This window comes from Mobula birostris, chromosome 15 (genome assembly GCF_030028105.1).
Source record: "Mobula birostris isolate sMobBir1 chromosome 15, sMobBir1.hap1, whole genome shotgun sequence".
Classification (NCBI taxonomy): Eukaryota; Metazoa; Chordata; class Chondrichthyes; order Myliobatiformes; family Myliobatidae; genus Mobula; species Mobula birostris.
Window position 1 is genome coordinate 45,375,056 of NC_092384.1, and position 22,731 is coordinate 45,397,786.

The following is a 22,731-nucleotide window of genomic DNA, read 5'->3' on the forward strand; positions in this document are numbered from 1 at the left end:
GCCATGTCTCCCTTTGGCTGCTGCTGGTGTCTGTTATTTTATTGACAATGTAATTTTATAATTACCTTAAACTCCCAGTTGAATTGCATCTATTTTAGACATTGTTAATGCATGGAATGTCATATAGACAAAAATGTTATTGACAACGAAAATAAAATCTACAACTAGAAAAAAAGTTATCATTATCCCCAGGATCTAACCCTATACCTTTTCATTATGGTGCAAGTGGAACATAAAATGCCAACACAAACAGAAAAATCCCAAAATATTGAACTCAAGCAGCAGTTGTATAAAAAGAGAAACAGTGTTAACGTTTCAAATCGATGATCCTTCAGCAGAACAGTCACCTCATATTTTATGTTACTGCTGTACAAAGCCAGCATATTGCTCATTAGTTGCACGCATTAATGCTAATATAAACAGCCAACACTTCTTAAAAAGGGAGATGCAGGTATCTGCAAAATGTGAGGCGTGTTGTTCGTGAACTGAAAAGGTGATGCAAGAGGCTGAAGAATGGCTTAACATAGTACGAGGCTGCCTGCACCAACTTTCTTCAAAGTGCATTGGAGGCCGAGGTTCAAAATGTGGAGAGGAGAGATAATCCATATCTGTAGGTGTGAGTAAGGGGTGGGGGGGGAGCAGAAACAACAGGAAATACAAACTCAACAAATAGTAGGAAGAAGGAGAGAATTGAAGTATGTTAAGGTCATGTAGAAGAAGAGAAAATGAATGCTGCAGTATGAAAGGTCAAACATGAATCTAGAAACAGCAAGGGATTTGGAGTAACAAATAACATAAATATTAAGTGATGAAGTCCGGACCTACATCCCCATTCACAAGATTCAGAAAGTTGTCACTGCAGACAGGGGATGTATCTTCAAAACAATCTTCCAAAACAAACTGAGAAAGTCAAATAAAGCATTTTTTTTCTACTTTCATGAGATGTGGGAGTCACCTGAGAGTATACCTGTTTATTAATCAGAGAATATTGCAGTCTCGTCTTTTGGAACCATTTCAGTACACGTGGTGAAAATATTGCCTCAAAGCTAACAGGCGAGGCTTTCCAGAAGTCTGACTTGGTTTCATTGAAAGAATTGTAAAGTTGTTTCTAAGTCAAAATGACATGTGATGTGGACAGGAAATGCTTGGGATGACATGCCTCTCTCCTCCACTGAATTTCATTCTAAGTGACAGAGGCCATGAGTTTAGGAGATGCTGATAGCAAATTGCAAAAAGCATTCTGTAGCTGAGATTATTAGAAATGATGTGAGGAATTGTTGATTCAGTTATTGGCATCATTCATAAAAACCCTGATCACCTTGAAAAGTAACTGAGAGGGGCTGTCTGTATTGGTATCTCCTTTCCTCTTCCTTCTCACGTCTCTGCATTTCAGTTTCTTAGGAAATATGCAGCAGCAAAGGACATTACCTCATGAAGTCCAGAATGTAGTATAAATGAAAGAATGCTGTTCAAATGAGCTAGGAACAGGTTCCCCCAGACATCAGAGATGTTGCCTGAGAACACCTAGAGTAGGTCTCAAATAAACTCATTGGGACAGCAAGGCTCTTATTGTAACCAAGTGATTGGGTCTCTGGCCAGAGGCATGAACTCTGTTAATAGGATTGTTAAGAGAGCTGGAAAGTGTGATTACTCACAGGATACCAGGTAAACATCTTTCTATGGATTTTTTGTATTAAGTTGGTCAAGGTCATCTGAGGAACATTGGGCCAGGAAGGTTACCTGTTTTCGGTAGTCTGCTAATTAAGGATGACTTGTTTTAGCTCCAGGAGGTTCTGAGGTGCTCTGGGGCCAATATGGAATCCTTACGTTGGTACAGATGGGATCACAGCACTGTTAGTGCTAAAATGCGCGGGTGCGTGGCCACGCAATAACCAAAATGCTCCCGTGCACGTAGCCTTCATTGTCATGCAGCTGGAAGAAAGAGAGGCAGGATAAAATTAACGAAACATGACAGGTTTTCTTTATTGCATTGCATTTCATTATACCCTTCAACTAGTAAATAAACTCAAAAGTACGTGATTTTTCAATTTTCTTTCTAAATATTCATGGCATGCATATTACAAAAAAGAACTTTTGAAATGCCATGCGGTTTTCAGGCCCTATAAAAATTTCTAGCTCAGAGCAATGGTTGGTCTATGCAGCTGTAAAAAAATATGGAGGGGATGTTGAGCCAGAGGTCCATGGCTCGGAGGGTAAGTCATTTGGAAAGTGCTATGCTACTTCCACTGTTTGCACTGGGCAATTGTATGCTCGAGAACAATAGAATCACAGTTCTCAGTGCTCCTTCTCCATCATAAGTGGTGATCAGCCACGAATTCTGAGTTGATTATTATTATATTTTTTCATGTATTTCAGAGCATCCTTGAATCATTTCCTGCTGATGTTTTGTCACTAACTGCATCCTATTCACTGCTTGCTGACCTCTGTACTTGATGGAACTTCATCTTCAGCACGTTCAGAACCATAGAGCTGCAAAACCTCAGTGTGACTCAAGAGGCAAATGTGAAGTTCAGGCTGCATCCAACATGATCAAGCCAGTATGCATATACTCACTAAACCCTTCACACCCAGGAAGCCCATTGGCATCCCTGGACATCCAAGTATCTTCATTCTGTGAAGTAGGAATAAGATAAATTGAAGAGACAGCAACATATCTAATGTTCCACTATCCACAAACTGCAAAAAAATCAGTGACTTGAATGAAGCCATAAGCATTAACATTAAGATTAGCATTAACATTAACAATTAAATTCATCTTGAGAGATCATATGACCATAGATGCAGAGTTAAGCCATTTGGCCCATCGAGTATGCTCTGTCATTCCACCATGGATGATTTGTTATTCCTCTCAACCACATTCTCCTGCCTCCTTCCTGTAACCTTTGACATCTTGACTAATCAAGAACCTATCAACCTCTGCTTTAAATATACTCAATGACTTGGCCTCCACAGCTGTCTGTGGCAATGAATTCCACAGATTCACCACCCTCCGGCTAAAGGAATTCTTCCTTATTTTTGTTCTAAATGGAAATCCCTCTATTCTGAGGCTGTGCCCTCTGGTCCTAGACTCCCCTACTATAGGAAACATCCTCTCGCTACATCCACCGTATCTAGGCCTTTTAATATTCAATAGCTTTCAATAAACCGCGCCCCCCCCCCAATTCTTCTAAACTCCAGCAAGTACAGACCCAGATCATCAAACACTCCTCACATATTAACCATTTCATTCCTGGAATCATTTTAATGTATCTCCTCTGGACCCTCTCCAATGCCAGCACATCCTTTCTTAGATAAGAGGCTAAAACTGCTCACAATACTCCAAGTGTGGTCTGACCAATATCTTACCAAGCCTCAGAATTACATCCTTGCTCTTATATACTAGTCCTCTCAAAATGAATTGCATTTGCCTTCCTTACCACTGACTCAACCTGCAAGTTTACCTTTAGACAGCCACAGGTGGTGCTATCTCTTCCTTGATTTAAGGCTTCAGTTGTGACAGTTCACTCAGTACTTGTGAGTCTAAAGTACCTAATGCAAAGGTGCTTTCTAAAAGTAGAAGAATTATTTCTTGAATCTCTGGGAATTGGGTGAATGCTGAGTATTTTCTTCCAAGCAACCATTCACAATCTTTCTCACTCTTCCTTCCCCAGCAACTTGTGCTGTTTCCTTTGGCCACTCCTCTTCTTATTCATTTCTAGGGAAAAACTACAGACGCATCTGTTTCAGTACAATTTCCTATACAGCAGGAACAAAAAGGACTATAGAGTTTTTAGTCAACACTCACAACACGCTGGAGGAACTCAGCAGGTCGGGCAGCATCCATGGAAACGGTCAGTCAATGTTTTGGGCCGGAACCCTTCGTCAGGACTGAAGAGGGAAGGGGCAGAGGCCCTATAAAGAAGGTGGGGGGAGGGTGGGAAGGAGAAGGCTGGTAGGTTCCAGGTGAAAAACCAGTAAGGGGAAAGATAAAGGGGTGGGGGAGGGGAAGCAGGGAGGTGATAGGCAGGAAAGGTGAAGAAGGAATAGGGGAAAGCACAATGGGTAGTAGAAGGAGGCAGAACCATGAAGGAGGTAGTAGGCAGCTGGGGGAGGGACAGAGTGAAACTGGGATAGGGGAAGGGAGGGGGAGGGAATTACCGGAAGTTGGAGAATTCAATGTTCATACCCAGGGGCTGGAGACTACCTAGACAGTAGACAGGTTGGAGGTGTTGCTCCTCCAACATGAGCTTAGCCTCATCATGGCAGTAGAGGAGGCCATGTTCGGACATATCCGAACAGGAATGTGAAGCAGAATTGAAGTGGGTGGCAACCGGAAGATCCTGTCTGTCATGGCGGACAGAGTGGAGGTGCTCAACGAAGCAGTCCCCCAATCTACGTTGGGTTTCACCGATGTAGAGGAGGCCATATCAGGAGCAGCGGATGCAATAGATTACCCCAACAGACTCACAAGTGAAGTGTTGCCTCACCTGGAAGGAGTGTTTGTCATAGTCATACTTTATTGATCCCGGGGGAAATTGGTTAAATTGGGGCCCTGAATAGTGGTGAGAGAGGAGGTGTAGGAACAGGTGTAGCACTTAGGCTTACAGGGATAAGTGCCGGGTGGGAGATCCGTCGAGAGGGACGTGTAGACCAGGGAGTCCTGGAGGGAACGATTCCTGCAGAAAGCAGAGAGGGGTAGAGAGAGAATGATGTGCCTAGTGGTGGGGTCCTGTTGAAAGTGGCGGAAATTGCGGAGGATAATGTTCGGGATCCGGAGGCTGGTGGGGTGGTAGGTGAGGACAAGGGGAACTCTGTCCCTGATGTGGTGGCGGGAGGATGGGGTGAGAGCCAAAGTGAAGGAAATGGAGGAGATGCGGGTGAGGGCATCATTGATGACGGCAGAAGGGGAACCATGATCCTTAAAGAAAGAGGACATTTGAGATGTCCTGGAACAGAAAGCCTCATCCTGGGAGCAGATGCGGCGGAGACGGAGGAACTGGGAATAGGGAATGGCATTTTTGCATGTGTCAGAGTGGGAAGAGGTATAGTCGAGGTAGTTATGAGAGCTTTTAGTCATCAGCCAAAGAGAGGAAATGTCAAAAATAAAGCAAGACATTTTCACAAACACACAGAAGAGGTAGTCTGCCAATGTACCTCAATATAGTTAATAATACTATTAAAGGACACATGGGGGAAGTTCGCTGACAGAAAGTAAAGGTGAGGATTTGTTCTTCATTCCATTTAACATCATGACCTGCTGTAGAAATAAAAGATGATATGATCAATATGTGACCCAAAGCTCTAAGAACATTGACATTAGGCAAAAATTGTTAGGATTATTGTGTGGATTAAATTCTCCATTTAAAACATTTCTATTTTTTCCTATGACCAGGTCTACTAAACCTGATTAAATGAAAGAAAACAGCAAATTCTCCTCAATTTGTTCTGCTTTATTACCCACAATCCTTCAGTTATTTGGAGATCATTCACTTTCAAACATATCAGCTGACACGTTTCTCTCCAGAACCTTCAGTAACAAGATTAATAGAAAATCTGATTGTAAAGGTAACATTGCAAGAAGATAAACCAGTCATCCAAACTCTATGTCATGTAATTCACCCTTATGCAGTCAAGCCTAATTCCAGCAAGTTCAAATGCCTAAACTCTCTGTAGACTGATGTCAGTACTTACTTGTATTTGTTAGATGACAATGGCAAAACCAGACAAGCTGACCTCAGAACTATCTCTATTGAATATGACCAATGTGGTTATCATCATGGCAGAATAATCCATGGATTTAACAATTTATTATCTTCAAAGCTCAGCTTCTTCACTCCCACACCTCGTTAAAATAGAAAAAAATCTGCTGATGGCTTTCAAATTTCTGCGTCATATCAATATTTCAAAAATGATCAACTAATGACAAAGAGTGTGAATAACTATCCAACATAAAAAATAGTAGAAAACAGCAAAACTCAATTATGAAACAAGTCTCGATAAGGAATTACAGTGCTCCCCTAAATGCAAGGTATCATCCTATTGACGCCTAATAATTATCGCTGTCAATTCACAGCGATAGCCTGGATCCACTAGTGTAAAGATATTACATTTCTCTATCTCATCTATCTTTACCGATTATGGTCCCAATGTGGTCAGCATGCTGTGAAATAGGTGGACATTTAATTATGAACACATCATAAATGTGCCTGACACTGCAGAAGTAAAACTGACAACCTTGAGGTTAGCACAGATTTTTTTCCCAACAAATTCTGATAGGTGTGCACTGTTAATTCAAAGATTGTTTGTCATAGACAAAATTGACTAAGGAATAAAAGAATTAAAATGATAAATCATTAAGTATTGCAATTAATTTACCTGTGTCGTCTCCAAGCATGCATATTAAACACATTTGTACTTTTGTTATATTAAAACCAAATCAACTTTCTTATTTATCTGTTTTCACAGGACTATAAAATATTTTATTTCATAAATAATTTAATTGTTCAGCACAGAGTGCTTGAAGGGAAGCTTAATAGCACTTTTACTGTCCTAGATTGTAATTCACAATGCAAAGCAGAAAGGGAGGTATTTCATTGAGGCTAAAGGATCCTTCCAACCACTACAGCAACTTCACTTTAACAAAATTGCAGGGCGTTTTCCAATTTAGCTTTCATACCTCTGTGCTTAACTGTAGCTAACCAATTTATCATTATTTCCAACATTGTAATTCCAGCAATGTGAATCATATAGTGAGAAATGTTAATAACTATTGGTCAAAAGATTGCAGAAAATACATTGCAGTGCTCAGATCTCAGAAAACAAAGGATGAATTATTAAGAAAATATTGCTAAACACAAAAGCTTGAAGACATTAATCTTCAGGAAGAAAAAAAATTATTCGGTATGCAAAGACTATGGCTGTGTCACAGTGCTCCGTGAATGTCCTCCATAATGCTGAAGTACATGTTTCCATACCTCCCCAACAGACTTGAAATAGAAGAGACAAAGCATATAATAATTAAAGCCTGGCACAATGAAAGAGCTCTGAAGAGAAAGCTGAAAAGTAGCTATCATGTTGGCAGATAAATTCTACACACAATTATTCATTCCTAGCCCCTTGACATGTAGATTAATGAGTTTGATAACCTGGGCTTTCCAAGAAGTAGATTCAATTCTGTTTCAGAGCTTTCTTCCCCCCCCCCCCCCCACCCCTTCTCCAACTGCAAAACACCTCAGCGTTTCAGAAAGCAAAGAAATCAATACATTTACACTGGTCATCAACATTTTTGCAATTGAGGAGCTATGTCAAGTATATTATATCTGCTGTGCAAAAAGACTGCTTACTAGCTTTGTCATAAATACACAAGGGATCATGTGATTGCTGGAGGGAGGGGTTTTGCTTCAATAGTCTGTGATTGTGTACATGGTTCAAAGTATACTGTGCAGGGAAAAATAGCAGCTTTGGTAACAGTAATCACAAGGTACTCATAGAAATGTCTACATTAAATTTTTTTGTTGTGCCCCTCAGGCAAGTAACTTTTATGTTGTTTCCTTGGTTAATGCTGCAGTGATCAAAGTCTATTTCAAGGAAAATTGTAGTACTAGGCTATAAGCTGCTGTAAGCACTACTTCATGAGGGTTCTTTTTCATTAATAATATTTAGACTAGCAAAACCAAATGACATACACTCTGAGACAAAATTACACCGTAATGCTTATAAATTATTTTAATTATTAAAACAGAAAGATTCAAAATTTCAAGAATAATCTTGCGGTAATTTATGATAATTGTGAATAATTTTCCACCTTGTACAGCATGGCTAGCCTTGGATGACTAATCAAGAAACCAAAATTCAGTGCAAAGCAAGCATAAACCTAACTGGCATGTCAAAATCAATTTACTTTGTATTATTTTCTAACAACTTTATAAAAACTTAATAATTTAGCCTGAAGAAGAAAATACTGTCAGCAAATACCAATCAGAATTTAGGAGATAAAGATGAAAATCTTGTGCCAGTACAATTATTGCTTTTCATTTTAATGTGAATGGTTCCATGTTATAATCAGCTTTGCAAGCTTGTAAAAGCTTTAAGGGAATTAAAATACAGGTACTGTAGATTATATTTGAAATGGAGTCTTTGAAAACCTTACAAAAAGCGTATTATTGTGAGAACATATTATAAAAAGAGCTTTTATTATGGTTTCTCTGTAAGTGGAAAAAACTGTTACATCAAACATGTGATACCATACATCAAAGAGCAATGTTGCTCAAAGACTGAAAAGAACTAACCAAATATATTTCAAGTATTTAACTTCAATAGTTCTAAAACAATAACAGTTGATACATGTAAAAAAACTTAAAAACAATTAACTTTGAAGCAATATAAAAATGAGTGGCATAAGTCCCAACAAATTTTGGGATTTCGTTTAAATCCATTTCTATAATATTGCTAGTTTGACTAGGCAAAAAAAACATTGAAGAAAGTTTGTGTTGAAAAAAAAATATGATTTCTGTTGCAGGCAGAGTTTAAATAGCAAGGGGGATATGTATTTCAGAGATAAAGGCAATAAAAATGCTTCTCCTCCAATGAATTAGATTGATTTATATTTTTTTAAATATGTTCAAGTTTGAAATAATAGCAATAGTATCCCTAGAGTACAATTCAAGGCAGAAAATCTGCATGTTTCAGAGTTAAAATGGTACCATTTTATAAAAATGCTAACCTATGTTAGCACTCTTGCTTTATCTTTGAAGATTTAAGAAGCACATATGACTGCTACGCTCCACAAAAATATCAAACATGGAGTCCAACTATTTATAGATGAATAATATAGATTTCTACATTCAATTACTTTCTATGTCCAAAAGCGGACCAGAGGGAACTTTATCTTTGGAAAGTTATTCCATTAAAAGAACCTTCAGTAGGGTAATTGTGCATTGATGATAAAAGGAGAACACGTTAGTGAAGCATATTAACGTGTTTAATTTTGTGACTTTACGTTGCAGACTACACATGCAGTTTAAATTTCAAGCTGATGGGCAACAAACATTCTTCAACATGCAGTTTTGTTTCAAAGCCATTGATGAAGCAAAATATAACTTTTATTTAAATCTTGTAAGGTCCCTGGCCCCTGTCCCAGACAAAACTGCAGAGTCGCAAAATGGAATACTTCAGAAAGACGTGATTGGTAAAGAGAGGGAAAGGAAAGTAACTCCAGTGGAATCATGAATGTCTAACCAAAAACTCACGAGCTAAAGAGAAGATGGTGAATAGAAAGAGCAAAGAGCACAGATGACATTTGTGGATCCTTTAGAATTGCAAATACCATTCAAGTTAAGCACCCATATGTCTACCCCTTTGACGACAAAAGCAAAAGTAAATTTATCATGGATAACGACCCACTGGAAATCACCAGACTGACAAAGAGGGGGTGTTACCTTTTTGATAAAGGACGATGTAACAGTAGTACTTAGAGATGACATTCTAGTGGGAACAAAAGGAAACTCTATGTCGTGACATAGAGGATCCAAATGGCACAGTGGAGTAGCAGTTAGTGCAATCACCTTACAGTGCCATCAATCTCTAATTAGGGTTCAATTCCCACTGTTGTTTGTAAGAAAGATTGTACGCTTTCCCCGTGACCACGTGGGTTTCCTCCAGATGCTCCAGTTTCCTCCCACATTCCAAAGATTGATAAATGAGTTGGGGCTGGAAGCATGGTGGCACTTGTGGACAGCTCCCAACACAATCTTTGGAATGTGCTGGTCATTGAGGCAAAACTGTATGATTCCATAAGACTATATGACCATCAGATATAGGAACAGAATTAGGCCATTCAGCCCATCAAGTCTGCTCCACCATTCAATGATGGCTGATTTGTTATCTCTCTCAATCCCATTCTCCTGCCTTCTCCTCATAACCTTTGATGCCCTTACTAATCAAGACTTTAGATGTTTCTATGTACATGTGACAAATAAAGATAATTTTATTTAGTGTCTTGAGCTGCAGGTGATGGGGGAAATTTTTTATGAATATTTCTCACCAGTAAACACACCTCAGAAAATGTTTTGGAGAATATTCATTTTACTAGGGAAGAGGTATTTGCAGTTTTACAGTGCTCTGATGTGGCTAAATCTTCAGGGTCTGACTAAGTGAACCCTCGGACTTTGTGGAAGACTAAAGAAGAAACTGTGATGACTCTTGCTTCATCGTTAGCCATTTGTGAAGATCCCAAATGCTGGAAGGTGATTAATGTTATACCATTGTTTAAGAAGGATAGCAAGAAGCTACAGGCCAGTCAGCCTGACATCACTAATGGGGAGTTACTGGAGGGAATTCTGAAGAGCATGATCTACTGGTATTAGAATAGTCAGAGTCTGATCAGGAATCAACATTGCTTTGTGTGTGAAAAGTCATGCTTGACAAACCTTTTAGAGTTTTTTTGAAGAGGTAACGAAAAAGTTAGATGAGGGTTGGGCAGTGAATGTTACCTACTTAATCTTTAGCAAGGCCTTTAACAAGGTAGGTTGGTCTGGAAGGCTAGGTCTTGTGGAATCTATACAGAGGTAGTTAGGTGGATTTAAAATTGATTCGGGGTCAGGTAGGAAGCAGAGAGTGATGGTTGAAAGTTGTTTCTCGGAATGGAGGCTGATGACAAGTGGTATGTCATAGTGATCAGTGTTGACGTCTTTGTTATTTGTTATTTAAATAAGTAATTTGGACACAAATGCATAAGGCTCGATCAATAAGTTTGTAGACGACACAATAAGTTTGTAGGCACTGCAGTGGGAGGAGAAGATAGCAGCGCGCCACACGCGCGCAGCTCTCCAGTGAAAATGATATTGCATCCGTTAAGTAGGGGCCGTGGACAATTCTGATTTGATGGAGACAGACGTGAAAGCACAGAGAAATCTGGAGAAATTTCTGAAATGCCGGTTCGCTGCCGCTGTTACTGGGCGATCGAGAATCTTCTGAGGGAAGGCCTCAAAATCCCCAGCTTTGCCTGCTGCCGGCGACTGAGACTGAGGTCGAATCGTTCGGAAAGAGATGGTACTCGGTACTCTGTGTCGGAGGGCTGATCGGAGGCTCGAAGTTTTCGGACGACTCGGAGTCAGACTGTGGTCGGGCATGGCAGGGAGAGTTCTCTTCCTTCTCCTGTCTGCATGAGTTGTAGGACTTTCGAGAAACTTTGAACTCTTTTATTGTGCCATGAACTGTTCTTCATCAAGTTATGGTATTGTTGCACTGTTGTAACTATATGTTATAATTATGTGGTTTTGTTAGTTTTTTTAGTCTTGGTCTGTCCTGTGTTTTGTGATATCACACCGGAGGAATATTGTATCATTTCTTAATGCATGCATTACTAAATGACAATAAAAGAGAACTGCGGGTCCACATAATCTTAAAAAAATATTAGGGGTGAGTAAGGTTATTGTAGATTACAGGGGAACGTAATTAGTTGGGTAAATGAGCCAAGGAGTGGCAAACGGATTTCAATTCAGACAAGTGTGAGGTGATGCATATTGGAAAGTCAAACCAGCATAGTATTAACACTAATGATGACAGACCACTACTGAGTGTAACGGGACAAAGGGACTTAGGAGTACAAGTGCATAGCTCATTGAAAGCATCTCACAGGCAGACAGGGTGGTGAAAAAGGTTGGCCTTCATCAGTCAGGAGTTGGGACAATAGGCTATATTTGTATAAGTTGTTGGTGAGACCACACTGTGTTGAGTTTTGGTCACCCTGTTCTAGGAAAGTTGGTTAAACTGGAAAGAATAAAGAAAAGATTTATGAGGATGTTGCCAGGACAAGGAGGCCTGAGTTACAGAGGAAGTTTGGCCAGTCCCGGTCTTTATTCCTTGCAACATAGGAATATGTGAGGCGCTATTTAAAATTATGAGAGGTGGATGGTAACAGTCTTATCCCCTGGACAGAGAAGTACAAAACTATTTATGGTGAGAGGGAAGGGACTGGAAGAGGATGGTGAGTATACTGAATGGAATGTGCTGCCAGAAGAAGTGGTGGGGCAGGGCTTAGAAGGACATGGATCAAGTGCAAGAAATTAGAACTAGCTAGCTGGGCACCAGGTTAGAATGGTCTCGTTCCCTGTGGCACTGCTCTATGATCCTACAAAATTTTTACTTTAACATGAGCAAACTTAACTATATTCCACAGCAAATGATCTAGTCAAGCCTCATAATGACCCTGGACTAACAGAAGTTAAAAAGGCCATATATCAACTGAAAGACAACAAGGTCCTGGAGGCAGAGGGCATCCATACCGGAACTTAACAAATTTGCAAATACATCTCCCATGCCTGGGATGCAAGACAAGTCAGGGAAACCAATCTCAGTGTAGACAAGTGTCAAGTAAAGTTGCATCATCAAAACTTTCTCCCAGCAACTCCAACAAGCTTCCCACCTGAGAAGTGTTTATCCATTGGGAAAAGAGGAATATTGAGGTTAAATCTATACAGCTTTCTCCTCAGAACAATTAGGAACTGGACACTTTGCAATTTGCCTATTGCGACAATAGGTCAACAGCAGACACAATCTCAATGGCTCTCCACATGGCTTTAGACCACCTAGACAACACAATCACGTCCGTCAGGATGCAGTTCATTGATTATGGCTCAGCATTTAACACCATCATTCCCACAATCCTCATTGAGAAGATGCAGAACCTGGGCCTCTGTATCACCCTCTGCCATTGGATCCTCAGCTTCCTAACCGGAATACCACGGTCTGTGCAGATTGGTGATAACGTATCCTCCTTGCTGACGATCAATATTGGCACACCCCAGGGGTGTGTGCTTAGCCCACTGCTCTACTCTCTATATATACATGACTGTGTGGCTAGGCAGAGCTCAAATACCATCTATAAATTTGCTGGTTGAATCTCAGGTGGTGATGGGATGGCATACAGGAGTGAGACATGCCAACTAATGGAATGGTGCCACAGCAACAACCTGGCACTCAACGTCAGTAAGACGAAAGAGCTGATTGTGGACTTCAGGAAGGGTAAGACGAAGGAACACATACCAATCCTCATAGAGGGATCAGAAGTGGAGAGAGTGAACAGCTTCAAGTTCCTGGGTGTCAAGATCTCTGAGGATCTAACCTGGTCCCAACATATTGATGTAGTTATAAAGAAGGCAAGACAGCAGCTATACTTTATTAGGAGTTTGAAGAGATTTGGCATGTCAACAAATACACTCAAAAACTTCTATAGTTGTATCATGGACAGCATTCTGACAGGCTGCATCACTGTCTGGTATGGAGGGGCTACTGCACAGGTCCAAAAGAAGCTGCAGAAGGTTGTAAATCTAGTCCGCTCTATTTTGGGCACTAGCCTACAAAGTACCCAAGAAATCTTCAGGGAGCGGTGTCTCAGAAAGACAGCATCCATTATTAAGGTCCTCCAGCACCCAGGGCATGCCCTTTTCTCACTGTTACCATCAGGTAGGAGATACAGAAGCCTGAAGGCACACACTTGGCGATTCAGGAACAGCTTCTTCCCCTCTGCCATCCTATTCCTAAATGGACACTGAGGCTTTGGACACTACCTCACTTTTTTTTAAAAATACAGTATTTCTGGTTTTGCACATTTTTAAAAAATCTATTAAATATATGTAATTGATATACTTGTTTATTTATTATTGTTTTATTTTATTTATTATTATTATTATTATTTTTCTCTCTGCTAGATTTTGTATTGCATTGAACTGCTGCTGCTAAGTTAACAAATTTCACGTCACATGCCGATGATAATAAACCTGATTCTGATTCTGAAAAGTAGGTTGGACTGCTAGAGGCCAAAGGAACTGTGTTTAACACTTGTTCTAGTGCAGGGGTGGCCAACCTTTTACATTCCATGCGTCAATATTTTCACTCACGAGTTCAGTTGAGCCATACAACTCTCGTACCCCCATTCAATTCTTGTAAAAATATGTTAATATAGAACTCGTGCGTGAAAAAAAATCGCATCTGAACTTGTGCATGAAAAAATTGATGCATGGAATGTAAAAGGTTGGCCGCCCCTGTTTGTAGAATAAGTGAAGGATTTTGCGAAAGCTTTGGAGGTGAGGTAGAAGTTGACCATGTCAAAAAAAGATTTTTTTTTGTCTAGGAGTCAGAGGAACACTTATATTCCACCAGAATAGCTTTAATAAGAGGTAGACAGGATTAAAATTGTTCCTGTGAAGAATCACGTTTCTGATTTCAGACAATTGTTTTTCTTATTATGATAGTATCAATGGAAATAAACATCTTTTCTTTATTAACAATGGCTTCCTCACCAAGTTCACTCACATGCACAGTCAGGCATTCTTCTTTTTCACAGCCAGACTGAGCAAATACTAACAATATTGTGCTGCTTGCTAAGACAGGCTGCTAATCTACAGCACACAGCTGGCATAGCTCCACAGGAAAGTGCAGTCTTCAAGATACAACATCTAAGTTGCTGTACACTTGAATGAGATGTCAATGCTTTCTGAGTTGGCTTGCTCTGCTTGCTTCCATTACATCCACTTCCATATGCCTGTCATCTTGCTCCTCAGTGATATTCTCATAGGAAAAGCTCTTATGTTCAAAATGTTTAAAACATTTATAATATTCCCTGTAATGTTCTGGATTCCTCCCAGAAGTCTATGTTTTGTAAGAGACTCCTGGATTTAAAGCATTGAAGCGTGAAGCTATGGCCTCCTCAATTCTCCACTACCTCTGGAGTAGGTGAATTAGTAGCAAACCCTCAGAGTTGAGAATAATATGCATCAGATCTGGTGAATCCTCAAATGTCCTAGGAGCCTGATTCTAGATGATTCATCTTTTCCAACTTAATTCTCATTTTGGGTGAGCAGAGTGTGTCTAGAAGAAGGTTGCTCAGTCACAATTGTAACTATCATACAATTGATATGATGATCATCACTTATCTTTCATCTATGCACTCATTCTTGGCTGGAGGCCTCCAAGTATCTCTTTTTGGGCAATTGATATATGCAAGCATCTCCTCTACAAAATTGCCATGATCCTCAGAAAGGGTAGCACATTACGTTCTTTCACAATATCTCTTTCTTACAATATTGTTCCATGAAGGTGAAATGGTGCTATTTAGCACAATCAATAGAGGAAGGTTTAGACAGGTACTTTAGGGTGAAATTCTGGCTGACTGTCTTAGATCCGAATTAGAATGTTACATTGTCATAGGTTTTCTACTTAAATATTTTTGAAGCTAGTGGACAAATATCATCTTCCTGAGAAATAACTGTTTCCATTCATCAAAATTATCTATTATACTTTTTACCTCATTTCAGCATTACACTGGGTAATTTCCTTATGATGGTTTTCATAGAGAAGCATTCAATGATGAAAAAAAATTACTCCAAATCAGTTTGCAGCAAATGTGTGTCATGTATATAAAGAATTATATTGCACTTATATATTTTTCTTTCACATCCTCAGGACATAATGTAGCACTTTACAGCTAATCATCACCCATTTTGTTTGGCAATGTCCAACAAACAGTACATATAATGAATAACCAGGAGATTTTTTGCAAGAGGTATTTAAGGAAAGGATATCGTTGAAGGCATTTGAAAAAAATCCTTTGCTTTTTGATGAATATTATGGGATTTGTAATGTTCTGACTATTTTCATTATTTGGCACCTTTATACAGACATTTTCCTCTATTTGGTAAATCTGACAATGCCCCTATGCCCATTTCTTGAGATGGATGTTACTTTCCATTACATTGATACTATTCTGCTATGTACTGGATTGTTACATTAAAGTTCAGGTATCTGTCCTTTAAATTGGAATCTCCAACATTCCTTTTATTCTATTCCTACAATTCCTGCAGTTAAAGCACATTTAGATAGTTACTGCCCGTTACATGTCTGTCGTTTAGGACAACAGTGAAGATGCTCCATCTTTGGCTGTGTTCAGGCCTTCCTCTCAGATTTCACTACTGTCAGCCATGCAAATACCAGGCAGAGACTCCAGAATACCATCACACAGAGGTGTAGGATTCTTCATTGCTGTTTCCACACAGTTTTGTTTAACCAGTCAAGGCTGTTAGCCCTGAGCTGAACCCCTGGAGGACTGGTGGACTACTCTTACTCTGACCTCTACCCTTTGACCTGTTTGCATGGGTGAGCCCTGCCAAGAGCCAAAGCATAAAGCCACTCCAGTCAACATAGCTCTCCAAGTCACTGAGACACTGTGGTAAACCATATATATATATGTTGTAACTGGGTTACCTGTCTGGACATGCCCCTCTGCTGACTGCTCCTGTGGGTCCTCCCACAGAACCTGAATAAAGGCGATTATGTCATTACTCCTCCTCTCAGTCCAGGGGCAGATACTCAGCATGGTCGAGGTCACATTTTACTGCTAATAAAAGCCTTTCAGTATTTACTCTACTTCCAGTCTTTTGGAGTTATTGATAGTGCATCAGACACACTAGCCTCGAAACAACGACAAGGCTGTGGTCCACTTTGCGGTTAAAGCACATACAGTTTGCATAATTGCACATTGTGGATAGAAATGCACTACCTCAAAGCACCAAGTAATTGTCTGATTCCTTAAGTAATTATTTGCCTTGATTATCAAGGTATTTCAAAGGCTGTACTGTTAGGTGATCATTAGATTTCAGACTGTGTCATATCTGCCACTAAATGGCAGATCAATATCTGATATCAGTCAATTATCTATGATAGGTGCAGAATCATCAGCATCGTTAACATGAAAATGTATTTGCATAATTTTGATCTTTTCAGCTCTCTGTGATTGGAAATCAAGTACTTCTGAAAAGAAACATGATACCAGCAATTTGTAGTTTGTCTCCAGTAATTTGACTGGGCACTTTTAAGCCTAAGTCAGTCTTTCTCAGCTAATGTAGTTTTTACATCTTATGCATGAAATCACAGGGAATATTAAACCAAGTGGTCCTGGGAGTGACCATCTTTAGAGAATCTGGCTGAGCCAGCTACATTTTCCTTATGCTCTCTAAATGACGGCTCTAGTAAAATTGGTACCTTCTGCCATATCCCATTCTACACTCTATCAGCACTCCAAATTTGACCCTGGGATCCAGATTCAGATTCATTTATTTTTCACATGTACATCAAAACTTGCAGTGAAATGCATTCTTTGTATTAACAACCAGTAAAACCTAAGGATGCACTGGGGACAGCTCACAAGCGTCACCACACATAGCAGCACCAACACAGCATACCAAAAGTGCTCGACAGAACGACACAGAACACAACAAGCAACAAACAACAGCAGCAAAACAAGCCCCTTTTCTCCCTCCCACCATCCACGCAGTCAGTCCTCAAGTCAGCCTTCTGGGCCTTCAGTGGAATTGCAGACAACAGGTCTCCAACTTCCCTGGTGGACTTCAGATTCGTAGACCCAGGGCTTTGGCAAGTGGGCCTCCACTTCTGTACTTCTAATTGATCTTCAGGCTTTGATCTTTGTATCAATCCCATACCTGGGGGGTGATGGGGCACCAAACCGTAGATTCACTGATGACAGAACCCTGAACTCAAGGCCTGAAGCTCTGGGGTCGCCAACTTGTGTACTAGGGGGTCCCTAGCTCTCATGCCTCTTGCTCAGACAGACATTTGATCCTGGGATCGGCTGACCTAGGGGTCTATCTGACCCAGTGAGCCACCAGCCCTCATCATCATTTGCCAAACCAATATCCACAGATGTTCTTTGACACACGTCCACATTGGTGGCCTTCAATGTTACTCCTCCATGCTGCTGACCCTGGGACTGAAGCCCCCAACCCTCTAAAACCTTGAAACTGTGATCCTTGGGCCTCTCACATTCACTGACCCCTGTGGCCTTCTTGAGACTCTCCAATCCATGAATATATGAGCACCTCTCATTCCCTGCCCATCCAAGACCCCGCCAATGTCTCAAACATTCAAGGATCAAAGACCTCTCCAATCCTCCAGCTGTCTAAGATTCCGCCACTCCTATCCCCAAATGGCACTTCCCATCCTCAAGTATCCATTGTCCCTGAAGCCTCAGACTATGATCATCTTCTTCACACTACATAGTAATTCCAAGAGTCCTTGAGCTCTATTCCTCATTCTATGATCTGCACACAGACTCCCTCCTAACCCTCATGTTCAGTCTCAATCCTATGAGGTTTCACCCCACCCTAGTCCAGGTCCTAATCATTAGCGAAGCTCCTCCCCACTTCCTGATTTTAGTCCCTAAATTTCCAGAGCAATCTGTCCCCATCAAATAGATTGAGCATTCTGTCTTTCGCCCTCTCTTCCTCCTGACTCTGCGGGCTCAGTCTGAATCCCAGGTAACATATTTCCATAGTAGAAAATTGCAGAACATTTTCAGGCATTCTCAAAATTTATAACAGAGACCTGCAACTGAAATGCTTGTTATCACCCTGCTGTAATAACCATCTAGTGCACTAATTTGTGTACAGTATAACTTGCAAACTACATTCAAATACTAGCTTTTAATACAGTATTTAAAGCAATCCATTTTGAATTTATATTAAAGTGGCTCCGTAAAAGCCCCTCAGACTGACAAGTGGAGACCATACAAACCAATGCAGACAGCCCAATACACTGAAAGAAGCATAAAACAAGTCCAAATTTAAATTTCATTCTTTTGATCAGTGATACATTTGAAGCCACTGAGGCCAAGAAACATCCGAAGACTATGCACTCAAGCTATTTAGATGTGCTGGAGAGATAATGGTAATTCTGGTTGTTGGCTCATTGCGCTATTCGGTTGTGAATGAGATCTGGAACCTGAGAGTTTGTCACAGCACTTTATCTTCTTCTCTTGAGAATGAGCTCAGCAGGTTGACCAGAAGTCACATGGGCTTGTACCTGGGATGAATGGGCATCGGCGGGTGGCGATGGACGAATGGTGACCTGAGAGATGGGCATTGATGAGGGGTGGCAGAAAAGATATCGGAGAAGAATGCCGGTGTTGTGGTGCCGGGGGGAAAATGGGAACAACAATCTGTTCGCTGTGAAGGCCAAAACATTTATAGTGTAGGTTGATAGATTCTTGATTAATAAGGGCATCAAAGGTTACGGAGAGTAAGCAGAAGAATAAGATTGAGAAGGAAAATAAATCAGTCATGATTGATTAGTGGAGCAGACGTGATGGGCTGAATGACCTAATTAGATTCCTATGTCTTATAGTTTTATTCGGGGTAGTTCAGAGGCTGGAAGCTCAAGACAGAGAAGGGGATAAAAAACTGAAAGATGGGCTGCAGGAAGGGTTTGCAGGATAAAGGTGGGACTGGGGTTGTGAAATCAGGGTATGGAGCAAGCTTTTCAGTAAAAACACCAAAGTTAGCTGACTACATTCTCCTCACCAAGATCATAAGACCCTGAGACCATAAGATAAAGGAGCAGAAGTAGGCCATTCGGCCCATTGAGTCTGCTCCGTTATTCATTCTTCCAATTATCCCCACTCCCCTTCCTTCTCCCCATAACCTTTGATGCCCTGGCTAATCAAGAACCTATCTATCTCTGTCTTAAATAGACCCAATGACTTGGCCTTCACAGTCGCTCGTGGCAACAAGTTCCACAGATTTACCACCCTCTGACTGAAGTAATTTCTCCACACCTCTGTTCTAAATAGATGTCCTTCAATCCTGAAGTCATGCCCTCTTGTCCAAGATGCCCAAAAATGTACATCCCCAAATCAATTTGATCCACGTTCCTCTGCAGTGCACTAAATGACCATTGCACATAGAATGTCATTATTTCCTGTCTCCCCAGCTTAGAGATCAGTGTGACAAGATTTTAGGAGTATGAAAATTGAGAGCTGTTGAAGTTCAGCAAATAAATGGAGTGAATAGGTTTAAGGTCTAAAGTGCTTAGCCTGGGAAATGCTCAAATTGTCTAGAAATGGCACCACAAGAGAAATGCAGATGATGGAATGTGGAGCAAAAAACAAATTGCTGGAAGAACTCAGCAGGTCAAGCAACTCTGTGGTGACAAACAGACCAAAGTGCATTGAAATGTTCCATCATGTTAAATTTAGTTGTCATTTGAATGCTGCTTACATTTGCAAACCTGTAATTGCAGTATTTTTAATGGCTAAGAGGTGTACGTGCCTCGTGTGAAATTCATGACGGCGATCAGATTCACTACAATGATCTACAATAAATCTATTGTCTCTCTATAAAAAATCCCTCAGTTTAACCTTCTACCAAAAATCAAAAGATTTTTTCTATGATTTTACCCCTTCAATGCCGATTCCATGAACAATTTGTGAAGCGCCAAATTTAAAATTTTATGTAATTTTATTTGCTGGTGATCTGCCCCAATATTTCCTTCTTAACATCAATATTAGGTTTTATTTGATATTGCTCCAGTGAAGCACCTTAATATATTTCACTATGTGAAAGCTGTTACATAAATACAAGCTGTTCTTGTTCTTATTTGTCATTGTTGTGGTACTGTGGCTGGTGTCACATCATTCTCTGAGTTAGTTTCCATATTGTAAATTGTCCTGCAATTAGGCTTGGATTAAATCAGGGGATTGCTGGGTGGCGTGGCTATAAAGACCAGAATAACCTATTTTGCACTGTATCTCAATTTCAAAAAACATACCTCTGGCACCAAGCTGCAAAATTACCAGATTTCCAGTGTTGTTTGTGCTCCCCACCAACTGTTTCTCCCCATTGCTTTTGTTCTGTCAAGGTGTTGTCTGGCATCCTGAAGTAAGTAGACAGTTGTAGTTTCATTGCTGCCACCAGTCTCTGCTTCTTCACCACTGACAGCACGTGGGTACAGCTTCTAGAGCTGCCACCCCACAGCTCGATCCTTACCTGCAGTGCGGTCCGTGTGGAGTTTGAACATTCTCTCTGTGACTCTAAGTGCTGCAGTTTCCTAACAATGTGAAGATTACTATGTAAATTGGCTGCTGTAAATTGCTTCTAGTGTGCAGACAAGTGGTAGAATCCTAGTGTGTGGTGACTGGCAAAATCTTGATGGGACTGAGAGGGAAATAAAATAACTTTAGTGCCGATTTGATGTCAATGTGGCCTTGGTTGCCGGTGCAAAACAGCCTGTTTCCATGCTGAATGACTCTACACCTGCCATTGAGAAGAAGAAGAATATTCTCAGATCAGTAATTTCTGAAGGCCTCTTGGTTTGAGAAGACTTGTCTAAATCTTCTTTGTGGAACAGATTCAAATTTTAGGCATTCATTTAAATGGAAGTTCCTCTTCCTTTGGAAAATTGTGGCAACACATTGCAGTCATCCCTTCCTTGAGCAGTTAGATCATGGCAGAGGCTTCTGGAAATAATGTTACTTCATTGCTTCATATGTCATGTTTCTCTATATTCTGATACAGGTGGCCTATTTTCTCTAAGTCTGGATTATCACAGGGTCACCGGTGCATTATTCTGCACCTTATGCAAGTACATTTAACTTCATTATGGCTTTTATGGTCAATGAGAACAGAGGCCAGCTCTGACTTGAAACCAGCTCTTTACAAGTATGCTACAGCACCAATCTACGGGGATAATCTTATAATTAATCTACTCACTTCATAATTGCTATATCTCAAGGTCAAAAACTGTGTCGAATTAGGTTATCACTTGACTTCGGACTCACACCTGGATTCTAGATCTCCCCTCCTGCCTTTTATCCTGACCTTTAGTTCCTGGCCTATTTACACTTGAGAAAGGAAGTTGAAGAGATGAAATAACTTCTATAACTCTTCAATGCCCTTTAGAATTTTTAGTTTTAGAATCAGTAATTGCAGGCATGTTTATGCTAAGCAAATAATTATTTTTTTTAATTATGTCCCAACCAAGACTTGATATTTTAACAGAACCATTTTGGTCAGAAATGCATAAAATATTTGTAGATTGATACATAAAGTCATCCTCTGGTGTTATTAATTTCATAATACCTTGCAAGAACATAAATCATGGGGGGATGTGTAAGACATTTGGCACACAAAGTCTGCTCCACCATTTCATGATATGATAACTAATATGATCTTGGCCTTGGCTCTACTTTCCTGCCTACAGCTCATAACTACTGACTCCCCTTTGGTGGAAAAACCCTCCTCATCTCAGTCCTGAATATAAGCAATTACTCCATCTGCACAGCCCTCCAAAGTCACAAAATCCTGGGATATGTGCACTTTCAAAGAAGAACCTGCTCACCCTATTCCTGGATTCCATCTTTTTGGCAAATATCCATTCAACTGCGTACCTTATAAAGTCCTCTTGGGAATCTTTTTTGCTTGAGGTCACAAGTCATTCTTCTCGATTCCACCTCATAAATTAGCACATTCTTACCTGTAATCAATACTCTTACAAATGAAACTACTCTGAACAAGCTACTGAACTACTCTTACAAAGGAAACCAAAACTATATGCAGTCTCCAAATATTGCCTCATCAATACCTTGTGCAACTGTAGCAACAATTTCCCTTCTTATACACCACACCTTTCCAAAAATGCCGATATTCCACTTGCATTTCTAACTGTGCTTTGTCTGCATATTAACTTTGTATTTTACACTCACAAGACATCCAGATCTTATTGGACAACAACAATTGTATTTTGTTTCGCTACTCTTCTTATTAAAATGGATAGTTTGAGGTTTCTGCACTTTATAATCCATATACCAATTTTTTGTCTTTTCCCTTAATCTAGCTTTGTCTCTGTGCAGATAGATTATTTGTATTCTCCTCAAAACTTGTTTTC